Source organism: Sprattus sprattus, assembly GCF_963457725.1.
Source record: "Sprattus sprattus genome assembly, chromosome: 11".
Classification (NCBI taxonomy): Eukaryota; Metazoa; Chordata; class Actinopteri; order Clupeiformes; family Clupeidae; genus Sprattus; species Sprattus sprattus.
Genome location: NC_137909.1, coordinates 3,379,708 through 3,392,007, shown reverse-complemented (window position 1 = coordinate 3,392,007; position 12,300 = coordinate 3,379,708).

Here is a 12,300-nt window from a genome sequence, read left to right as displayed (position 1 = left end):
GCGAATTCATTTGTTTCTTAATGTAGAATGGTCGGAGCAAAGCCTCATGGGAAATGGGACAACTCCCGCACAGTTAAACTGTTAAACAAACTCCTGCACATATGAAGAAGGCTGTTATCCTAAATGGGATTTATTTTATTGTCAAAAACGCGAAGTGGAGTTTATTTACAGCTAACACCATTGTATTACAAACACTGACAGCACATAATGAGAAGCCTACACCTGGCGATTCTCTTGCCTTTAATCTTCCACCTTTGAATAATGTAAAACGTCGTTTTAAAGCGCTTTTGCTGTCCTTATAATTATTATTGCCGCCAGCCGTCGTAGAAGTGTATATGGCCTGTAAGTACGATCAAATCCTTCTGAATCCGACCACCCGCCCATTTATTTTCGAGTGCGGAGAAGGTCGAAGAAGGATGCAGAAGTATATTTCACGCAAGTAAACATTCAAGCATTACATGTGTGCATTGGATATACATAAAAAAATCTCTTAATGCTTTGAAAAAATATGCAAGCACTTCATTATTTATTAACAAATCGTTTACTTATTGTTTACTTATAATTCATGAATGATTATTTTTTATTTATAAATGACATATAACATATGTAAGAAATGTTAACATACCCTTTCTTAATTATTAAGAAACATATAAACATTTGGATGATAATTAGTTCATTATGAACTTATGGATTATTGATTATTGTTACCATAACATTTTGCAAGACTTAACTGCTCTATGTACAGTACAAGGCCAAATCATCCATATCATCCATAGCTGATCATATTTCCATAACCACTTGAAGATGACAAGGGGTATGATTATAGACATACACTAAAGTGTGGTATAGTCCGGCAGTATTCTATCTAAAACAACACATTTTTAAAGAAACAGCATGATACACGGTAAAATATTGGCGTTGTGGAAGTTTAACACATTTGTACATTTGATAGAATGCTTGTCCTGTCTTACACCTTTCTTGATATATTCCTAACCTTGTTCTCGTCAACTTTGTTCCTTTGGCCCTCCTCATCCAGTCTCTTTGCCAAGTAATTTTTGTACATGAAAGCACTGCAATTATCTGGCCCACCAAAGTTTTTAGCATCATTTGGTATGTGCTGCATGGCCTTTTGTGCAAAAGCAGAATGTACTGTATACTGTTTCAGAGGGACAGCAATCGTGTTATTCTGATTTCTTGTCTCCTTGCTTAACTGAAATCTTCACTGCTCCGTCTCCTTTGGACCAGATTAGCAGGAGCCTAATCGATGGGGAAGCATGCCACCATATCAATGGGGAGGACACCCAGAGGTTACATTTGCGTTTGATCAGCTCGGACAGTCAGGTTAGATGTCTCTTAATATGTGACTCTCTTAAGCCATACACCTTCTTGGTGGTATCACACCTTGAGTTCCCTGAGAATTGCTTCATATTTTTAAGAAATGCCTGCACTGGCCCATCACACATGCCCTTCGAGTGACCTTCATGGTTTCTCCCCTGAAATGAAGGCCCTCTCTGAGCAGAGGGACCTACTCCCTTACAATGTCTGTTAAAATTGCAAGATCTGTTGCTTTTCATGTTCCCCAGCTAGACAGCTGGAAAATGTGTTTCAGGCTCTAATATCACTCCACAAAGAACTGGCCACATGGTTGCTCGAGAGCTTTTAAACAGCGATACACCATCAGCGTTCAACATTATGTGGTGGTTCTCAGTGTGTCTTGGAGCTTTTGTTCTAATGTAATGGAAAATAAATGTAATCCATTCTGGAAACCTGCTGTGTGTTGGCCTTTCTTGAGGTACGCAGAAGAGTGCAGGCAGTACAGTGGAGCTTACCATGTCCATGCTTTTGTAATATTTGTAGTAGTTTGTGTCTAATGTTAGTTTCACTGTCCCACTTGGGCAGTTCATCTGCCAAGGACATATCCTGTATCCTGTATCCTCCTGAGAGTCAGAGGTCAAGGTTTCATTAAGGCTATTAATGACATCCCATGCGGTGGCCCCTGACCAGTCTACCTCATCATCTGAGGGCAAATCTTGCTTCATGGCAGGACACTCTCCCCATGTCAGGACACTGACCCCATGAGAGGACACTCTCCCCATGTGAGGTCCATGTCAGAGGAGGTCTCCTCTCTTCCAGCATTCCCAGGAAGTGACTGTTCTTTATGTGATCTGATGGTCCAAGTGAGATAGAAATGTGGCCAGTAAAATAAACCCTTATTGGCAACATCGCTAAAACATTGTGTGTTAGCTGGAAAGTGACCTTGGGTCTCATGAAAGACATTTCAAATCAAACCAAATGCAGTATTTGTATTGTTAAAATTACACAAGCCTATTTATTTGTTGTTATAGTAATTGTATTGTGGATTTTTTTCCTGGGGAAGATAAAAGGCACAGATTTTGTGGAATGACCCATATACTACACTAGTAGATGGGGTATGTCAGTCAGTCGAATGCTATGGGTCCTTTTCAGTCATACATATCTGGGTCTCTCATTCACCCTGTCATCAACTCATTATGCTGTGAACAAATAAAAAAGTCCCTTTGAAGTATTAATTTGCGAACGTCACACTTTCAGCCAAAACTACATACAGCTCCTGCAAATAGCTGTAGTCAGTCAGTAAGGTACGAGAGCTGTGCCCAATTTCAATTACCTCTACACCCTCTCCCTGCCCACTGCCTCTCTCTTTGTATCTTCATGTGGAGGTCCGCCACATAAAGCCGCAATTATGCTTGACGCATTGTTTTTTGTGTGCACAAACTGTGACAACAACACAGCACCACAACCTTTCCTACTTGCGCTAGAGGCACGTTTGCCTTGCTGCACTCTTCTCCTAAAGGCCCACATACGTGTTGGAGGCACGTCCCATTCACTTTGAAAGGGGTGGCATTATGTGTTGCCAAACTGAGGGGCCTTTTGCACGGAGCCTTGATTGCCTGAATCCGGAAAGAAATATTGCTGGATCGGCCTCTCGTTTACACGAATCCGCAACCTTTTGAATCAGGTCTCCAGAGTGGGTAGATTCGAACTCGCCAGCGAATCTGTGTTCGTGTAAACTTCGAATCCGCACACTTTCTAACCCGATGACGTATTTGCCCCGTGTGAACGCCTCGCAACCTCAGCCTGAACCCTTATAAACCCTGCTGCGTCTTTTCACAACAGCAACAACATAAATGTAATCGATGTTGTTAAGAAGCTGGTAAGGAAAGGGATGACAAGCCACACTTTAATCTATCAATGTTAAATCTATCAGACCATTGTTAAAAAACTTTTTTTAAAAGTGTCAGCAATAGCCAATATGAGCAAATCTGACGTGAAAATTCAATTCAATTCAATTCAATTCAATTCAATTCAATTCAATTCAATTCAATTCAATTCAATTCAATTCAATTCAATTCAATTCAATTCAATTCAATTCAATTCAATTCAATTCAAGTTAGTTAGTGCATGCACAATGGCAACAGGGGCAAGGAAAAACTCCCTGTTAGACAGGAAGAAACCTTAGGCAGAACCATGGCACATAAGGGGGGACCCATCTGCTTGAGGTCGACTGGGTGGAGACAGGAAGGTGGGAAGGGGGAGGGTTGTGTGGCAGAAGGGGAAAAGAAGCAACAGGGGTTATACACAGCCAGTATTTGGTCGCTGGACATAGTATGTATACAGACATCCGGTGGTAAATACATGATACAGGCTATGGAGGATTATCGGGGCCAAAACTAAATAAATAACTAACTAAATAACTAAATAAATGAATGGTTAAATACTTGGATAAATACATAATTAGATTTATGTATACCTACATTTATTTATTTATACTTACATATATTTATTTATACTTACATATATTTATTTATACTTACATTTTGTCATACATTTTGTCATACATTTTGTCAAACATTTTGTCATACTTACATTTTGTCATACATTTTGTCATACATTTTGTCATACTTATTGTCATACTTATTGTCCACGGTGTAACTTGCTTGCAGCAAAATAAATCCGTCATCCCCGTCACCAAGTCAGGGGGCGGGTTAAAGCCTCTGATTGGTGAATGAACAGTATTACACACCAGGCAGGCTCAACCAGTCGATCAGGCTCGAGGGATACTGAATTTTGGCGTTTATGGATGCCAAGCGCCAGATTTAGTTTAATGAAAGTTATTGAGCATTATTTAAATAAATCAAGATACCAGAATGTCCCAGAAGACATACCCTCAGCTGCTGCGTGAGGCTGCATCCTTAATTTAAGAGGCCCTCAACTCGTCTACTACTAGTAGTATTTCTAGTAGTGTTATGAAATGTTTGGTTTAATGTGGCCTACTGGCCTTAGCCATGGGTGCACTGGCCGTAGTAGTCGTAGCCAGGTCGTAGCGCTGTCGTTACCCCATCACGTCTATCTCTTCCATAGTTTGCATCAGGCTGCTATTAGAATGTTACGCTGTAGCATGGTTCTTATGTCCTCAGTTTTTGAATCACCAGTGATGAAGAGTTGAAGATGAAGTGTTTTGTCCGTCTCTTCATAAACGGATGACTAAGAGTAAGACCACATTTACACATAGCCGGGTAATTACAGAATAGAGAATATTTCTGCCCTTCCGTTCAAAAATAACGTCGTACACACAAGGTCTTTTTCCAAAAAACTTTCTGTTTACATGAACCCGCATATACGCCCCCAAACGCCATCATAACTATGCTAAACCTGTAGGTTTGCATAAGTAGGCTGCTAATCCATTAAATTGGCTATGAGTCCTAGATATGTGGATCCTTTACGTTTATTTGGCTACAACAGGTAGACAAGATGGAATGTAAAACTCGTAGTCCACTGGTGGAAGTGCAGGGGATACCATTGTTAAAGCCAATAGTCACACACTGGGGAAGGGTTGAGAGATTCAGTTATAGGGTTGAAAGAATGCAATCCTGCGTTTGCATTAACGTATAAATGAGCACTACGTTAACAGCATCCATGATCAGTAAACAGTAAATATAGGACACTCACATCACGAATGCATTTTAGGCGCATATGTGACGCAAACTCCGTTTGACCCAGTGCACACGCAAAAACTGAGTTTTCCTGAAATCTCCACTTTGGCCGGAGTTTTTAGAAATGATCGTTTCCCGTGATAAAACCTCCGTTTTTTCTCGTAAATGAAAGGCCAAACCGCATGAAAATATATACGTTTTCCCACCGTATAAACGGGGTCTACGTTCAGTTGAGTTCTGGATTTTAATACGTTTATCAATCTGTAGATTGGGAGAGAAACCCAGACCTCTGACAATAAAAAACAACACAACACCAGGCTTAGGTCTCAATCATGTCTCTCTCCGCTCTGAAGGCCGGAGGACCATCTTTTATAGGGCACAATAATGTAAACATAGTGACAGTCAAGCAGTAATGACGTTACAACAGTCTCAGAGAAAGAGTCTCACAGCTCCCCAACAAATGACAACTCTCAGACTAGAGAGTTAATAGTTGGAGCTCTCCTTTTAGTCATGACAAGGGACGTTTACCCATTACTTTCTCCAGATCCCGAACATCTATACCCCTGACACAGACACAGTCTACTCTTATTAATACCTGATACCACTCTGCTGCATTTGTCGCTTGATAGTGCGCTTGGACACTCGAAAAAGGTTCGCAATATCTTGTATTTTCAGGCCAGAGAGTGCGAAGTGTTCAATTGTGCCAGCCGAAGATCAAACAGAGTACGACCACCTCCAGGATGTATGGCCTGTAGGCTATCACTCAGCCTCATCTGCTACCATCTCGCTGAGGATCGTGAACACATTTTCATCTATGTCTGTGTCAGTCAGGGCCGATACCGTTGATATAATCTCAGCGAAGCCCTCAATATGATTTTAAAAACAATGTGAATTGCAGTTGCCTCCATCTCCTCAGCTACAGCCAACATTTCGACTACTGTAGCATGCAATATTCCATTTATTGAATCCACACCGGGTGCTGCCATCTTGAATTAGTCAAAAGCAGTCAATTCAAGTTGAACCACCAATCAGAGGCTTTAACCCGCCCCCTGACTTGGTGACGGGGGATGACGGATTTATTTTGCTGCAAGCAAGTTACACCGTGGACAATAAGTATGACAATAAGTATGACAAAATGTATGACAAAATGTATGACAAAATGTATGACAAAATGTAAGTATGACAAAATGTTTGACAAAATGTATGACAAAATGAATGACAAAATGTAAGTATAAATAAATATATGTAAGTATAAATAAATAAATGTAGGTATAAATAAATCTAATTATGTATTTATCCAAGTATTTAACCATTCATTTATTTATTTATTTAGTTATTTATTTATTTATTTAGTTTTGGCCCCGATAATCCTCCATACATTAAACCCAACATTTCATAACACTACTAGAAATACTACTAGTAGTAGACGAGTTGAGGGCCTCTTAAATTAAGGATGCAGCCTCACGCAGCAGCTGAGGGTATGTCTTCTGGGACATTCTGGTATCTTGATTTATTAAATAATGCTCAATAACTTTCATTAAACTAAATCTGGCGCTTGGCATCCATAAACGCCAAAATTCAGTATCCCTCGAGCCTGATCGACTGGTTGAGCCTGCCTGGTGTGTAATACTGTTCATTCACCAATCAGAGGCTTTAACCCGCCCCCTGACTTGGTGACGGGGGATGACGGATTTATTTTGCTGCAAGCAAGTTACACCGTGGACAATAAGTATGACAATAAGTATGACAAAATGTATGACAAAATGTATGACAAAATGTAAGTATGACAAAATGTTTGACAAAATGTATGACAAAATGTATGTCAAAATGTAAGTATAAATAAATATATGTAAGTATAAATAAATATATGTAAGTATAAATAAATAAATGTAGGTATAAATAAATCTAATTATGTATTTATCCAAGTATTTAACCATTCATTTATTTATTTATTTATTTATTTATTTATTTATTTATTTATTTAGTTTTGGCCCCGATAATCCTCCATAACAGGCAAGACCAGAATACTGTACCAATAGGGTTACTGTTACAGGGGTAAGGGATGTAGGGACAGAGAAACATTTCAGTGGTGGCAATAATGTATATTGTATATAAATGCTAGCATAGGGTATTGGATAGAGTAGGTGTACGACAATGCAGTGGCGGTGGGTGCGATTGGCCGAGGGTTTCTCCAGGTAGACCAGGTGGAGAGACTACAGCAGCGTCCCATGGCGGAGATAGAAAAGATTTGTATAATAGACGGAAGTTTTAAAACGGGAATTTAACACAGTTAAATACGCGATTCTAACTCGTCCTGTTTGAGTGATTTCTGATTTCAGGTGGTAGTAGGGTGTACATATTTGAGTTTGAGAAAAAGAGGACACTTTGTCGCGGAGAGGGGCCATGGTAGTATATAGCATAAAGATGACGACGAGGTTTTGCCATCTTTTTCAAATGCACAAGACATCTGCATGTGGAAAAGATACTTGTTACTATTGGAAGCGGCAAGGTGCTCAGTGTTGCCAGATTGGAAATGGCAAAGTATCGTACCAAATGCTCAAAATGATCGTCTTTGGAGGATAATTATCGTGCATCTGGCAACACTGAGAGGGCAGTCAACCAATGACAGTTCTCTCTACAGTCATGGCTCGCCGAGAAGGTGGAACGTAAGGGAGATACCCTTTCCAAAACTTGTAAGGGCGTAAAAACTAGTATGTGAAAGACCCAGAGAAACATAAATACCCAATGAGGCGAAATCCTGGACAATTTTGGAATCCTTACTGCACACATTTTTTAGGTCTCTTAAGAGGACATGTCCGGGTAAAAGAGGACATCTGGTCATCCTAGGTGGTAGAGAGGTAGTTCAGCAATCGGAAGATTGCTAGTTGGATCTCGACTTCTGTCTTATGTCACTTTATGCACATGCGCCATGACGTCTTTACAGCGGATTCAACTACACAGCTCCAGCGTTTCTTTGTGTACGCACATTTTTCTTGACATAAAAAAAGGTACCAGATCCAATAATGTTTGTAAACAAAACAAACTTGCCAGCATCGTTCAAACAAATACATTAAACGTACAAATACATAGGCCTACACTCTTAAAAAAAAAAAAAACTTGTGTGCCAGAGAGAAAAGAATCAAACACCTCATCACACGAGTTAGCAAAACAAGCATACTTTCATCCTGTAGTCATTTATCTTGTGAATGAGCCATTCAGGTTACAAAAATTGGTGCATGACTAGCCAAAATGACACCATGCACACCAGGCGCCAGTCAAACTCACGTCACTTTTAGCACTGTGCGGAAACATTAACGCCTTAAACGCCATTTAAGGCGGTTTTCCAATACATTGGGCCGTTGGTTCAATTTTTGTTAAGCTGGCCAGTAATTTTTTTATTAATATTTAACACTAGATGTTCATTGTTCTGATTAGGTTAGCAAAGCATCCTTTTTAGTCCGTATGGAACCTCGATGTGTAACTTAGGTTTGTTGAAAATCCTTCAGCGTGTTACAAGATAAATATTTCAAAATGTAAGATAATTCTATTAATGACAGTGAGCTACAGGCCAAAACTCTAGGGGCCGTATCACAAATGAAAAACCCACGAAAATAGACAATCTGACGAAATGGGACTTCAAATGAATTGGAAGCTGTGAGGGAGTACACATGTCAAACACATTATCTGAAGTGCTTTTTAGGGTCATCCATTTGGTCATCTATCCAGAAGCACTGATCCATGGGAGTAGACTGAGCTTGAGTTTTTTTTTCTTGCCTTCACATAAAGGGGGAATTTCAGTTTGTGTAGAATGGTGGAAAATGGCTTTAAAAACATGCTAACACCATTCTACACAAAGGCAAGAAAAAAACACTCAAGCTCAGTCTACTCTGTATTCTAGATTTATTTCCATGAGTTAGACTTTGATGTCTATAGCTTGATTTGAAGTTACTTACCGACTGAAATGCTTGGAGGTTTCAGAAAACATGTTTCTGCATGCATTTACCATTACAAGGGGCAGTGAAGAAATGTCTTGGCAGTGTGAGACAGAGAGTGAGTATACTCTGTTGCCCTCTGCGTAAGCACTGATAAGGTGTGGCAACACAAGGCAGACATTATCACTGAATTCCAAAACCACACCTACCCTGTCATTCATGCACTAGAACGGTCCACAGCTAGAAAAAAAAACAGAACAACTCCTCTCACTTACTGGCCATCTGTGATCTCCCTCCCACAACATGCTTTTAATGTCTTTCTACAGTACAGTCTCAGAAGCATATTGTACGAGATGTATATATTTGTTAGATTGGACTTTTTCATTTTTGGGTCACACCTTTTTTTTCTGAAAACACCAGTAACAGATACTTTTGGAAGTAATTCTAATACTTCTAATATATTTAGAAGTAATTCTCCCAGTTAGGCAGACTGGCGCACCCTTACCTCATATCGCTTTTTGCTGGGATTACAGTATAAATTGAAAAGAGCTTGGTCTACTAGATTCCATGTATTCACACTCAGTGCGGTTACATGTGTCCAGATGTCTATGATATGATAATCGCTGCTTGACACTCACTGTTCTTGTGCTCCCTCTCATTCACTTTGAAATACTGAAACGAAACTGAAACATTGAAACTGAAACGTTGACTGCGACTGTTTTGGACAGAATGCGCTAATTCACTGAACAAATATTTTCATATTACTTTTCAACCACTTGTTAGTCATGTAATCCATTCATATCGATGTGAATCAATCAATACTAATACAACTTTAACTGTGATGTGTTTTTGTTTAATTTCACAATGTATTTACTGTATAATCAACGGTAGCAGATGCCCGCTTGTAAACATTCCACATTTGATTTGAACTGACACGGCCAAGATCTGGATTTGTCACTGCCTTGTAACGTGAGATAACACAGTTAACCCCCCATGGATAGAGAAGTCGGGCTTTAGCCAAAATCGGGTTTATGCCATCATGTAACCGCACTGACTGACAGAACCAGAGTACAGGGGGAGAATGATGGACAGGATGTGATAAAGGATAAGGACAAAAAGGGGGGAGAATCAAGAAGAAATGTTTTATTTGAACACTATTTTCTCTTAATTCTGAGAATTGCTTGGCCAACAGAGAGGGCCAAGCCAGCCCTCTGTTTTACCACAGCCCTCTAAGTCCAGTGGAATGTAAATAAACCACAATCATCACACGCAAAAGTCATGTCATGACAGTGGCTAATTAGCTTTTAGCCTCCTACTTGGTCTTTGTCAAGACATTTGTCAACAGCTGAATGGTTTTGTTTTCTGTGTTTTGTTTTAGTTTATCAGATGCGTCTAGCACATTGTCTGTGTCATGAGTCTCAGCACCATCTGTTTTAGAAATGAGCCATCAACAAACACAGAGAGGGGAAGAGGTCTGACATCCAAATGGTCAGGGATCACCCTCACTGTGCCTGCCTGCCTGTGTGTGTGTGTGTGTGTGTGTGTGTGTGTGTGTGTGATGAAACCTAACAAAAACCTGATACTACCTAGCAGGCCACTTATTTGTTGTCCATGAGTACCAGGAGACAAAAGACTCCAGAATAGTGTTGCCTGAATGGCCCTAGACCTGACTAAACCAATGATACATTCAAAACCTGAACCATTGGAACATGAAGCTGGCCCTGTTGTGACCATCAAACATTAGCCCCCCAGGAAGTGCCCTAAAATCTTAGATAAAAACTACATGTTCAACATAGGGACAGAGCATATTGAAAACAAAACAGCATTGAGCCAAACAAAAGCCATATTATATTGAGATTATTTTGATGGTGAAATGCAGCAGGAAAAAAACCAGGAAGAAATATTTTTTATACAAGACATTATTAATGTTCAGGCTCCCCTTTGCTGTACGATTACTAAATCTAACTGTTTAACAGTCTGAATCTGCGAGAGGATGATTTTTTCTTGGGAGAAGACGTTGGGAATCTCCAGTGTCCAATGTGATCCCTCTGGAACAGCTGTCCCAAACTGACCCATGTGCTTATCCCAGTCAAGTGGAAGCACTCTATACCCTTTATTAAAATGACTTTCCTGTTAGCAGATTTTAATCCAATAGGATTCTAGCCTTAAATTATTTATTCCCCAAAGTGATGCATGACAGGGCTTCACAGAAAATGGCTAAGCGTCCTGGAAGAAGAACAGTGGAGAACGTGTCAGAGGGTAAGAAAGGATGTTGAAAAGAAATCATCTGTGTGGCTTTCATAACCATTCTGATGCATAATGTATACAGTATGACTTCCTCTATCTCAGATATGGATGGGCAAACACATGCTTTCATAATGCAGATACCACAGCAACACCCTAAACAACTACCTTCTACATCCGCTTTATAAAGCACACATAGAGATGGGAGGGGGGGTCATGTCAGGAACCACTCTAAATCCACACCCTTTATGTCGTTTGATGAGTGTAGTAGGCTAAACGCGTATGGAACTGGAAAGTGATAATCACTTCAGTCAAGAAAGGATACAACAAAGTCACTCAGATGGTGGCCACATAGGCTACTGTAAATCAGTTTTTGTTTAGGTGTGTCAAATAAGGCTACCAGTGCTCATAGGCACCTAGCATCAACATTCATCTTACTGTCTCTTCAATAACACCCCAATGCACTGAGAGAGAGACCCCTGAGACTGTAGTAAGAGTCTGGGATATACTGTAGGCTAATCCAGGAATCCATCTCCTCCTGTAAAAGATGTCATCATCAAGTGGGGGGAAAGTGGTCAGCCTGACAAAATGGCACAGGCTTCCACATGACATGCTACTTTTTCACCTGTCCGCGTGGCTGCTGATGAGGATATTTCAGCCCTACTGAGTTTAACATGCAAATCCGGGCAGCTGTAATATGAAAAATATATGCCTAATGTACCAGATATGTGTAATGGACTCCGTCATGCAGTTTTAACTGAATGAACAAAAGACAACTAGCGCAATTATGTGGAGAAGAGTTCCAGTTTTCTGAACAAATAATATTTCGTTAATTTAAGATACGAACCGTCTGAAAAACGACACCTTGCTACATCACTACTCTCGACAGTTTAGACTAGCTCAATTTGTTCACATCATCGGCGTTATCTTATTTGTTGGATACCTGATTACTATGTGCTATTTTATGATGTCGGATCACGTCATAACGTGAACATATAAATATAGCACATTTTCAATAAAATAAGCCTCATCCCAATAAACCACAAAGAAAACGAAATTCTTGTGACGTTAGCATAGAAAATAAACTTCTCTCCCTCTTCAAACGTCAGCAGGTTTGGTAGCATTCAGATACATAAGGAGCTCCTCCCCTC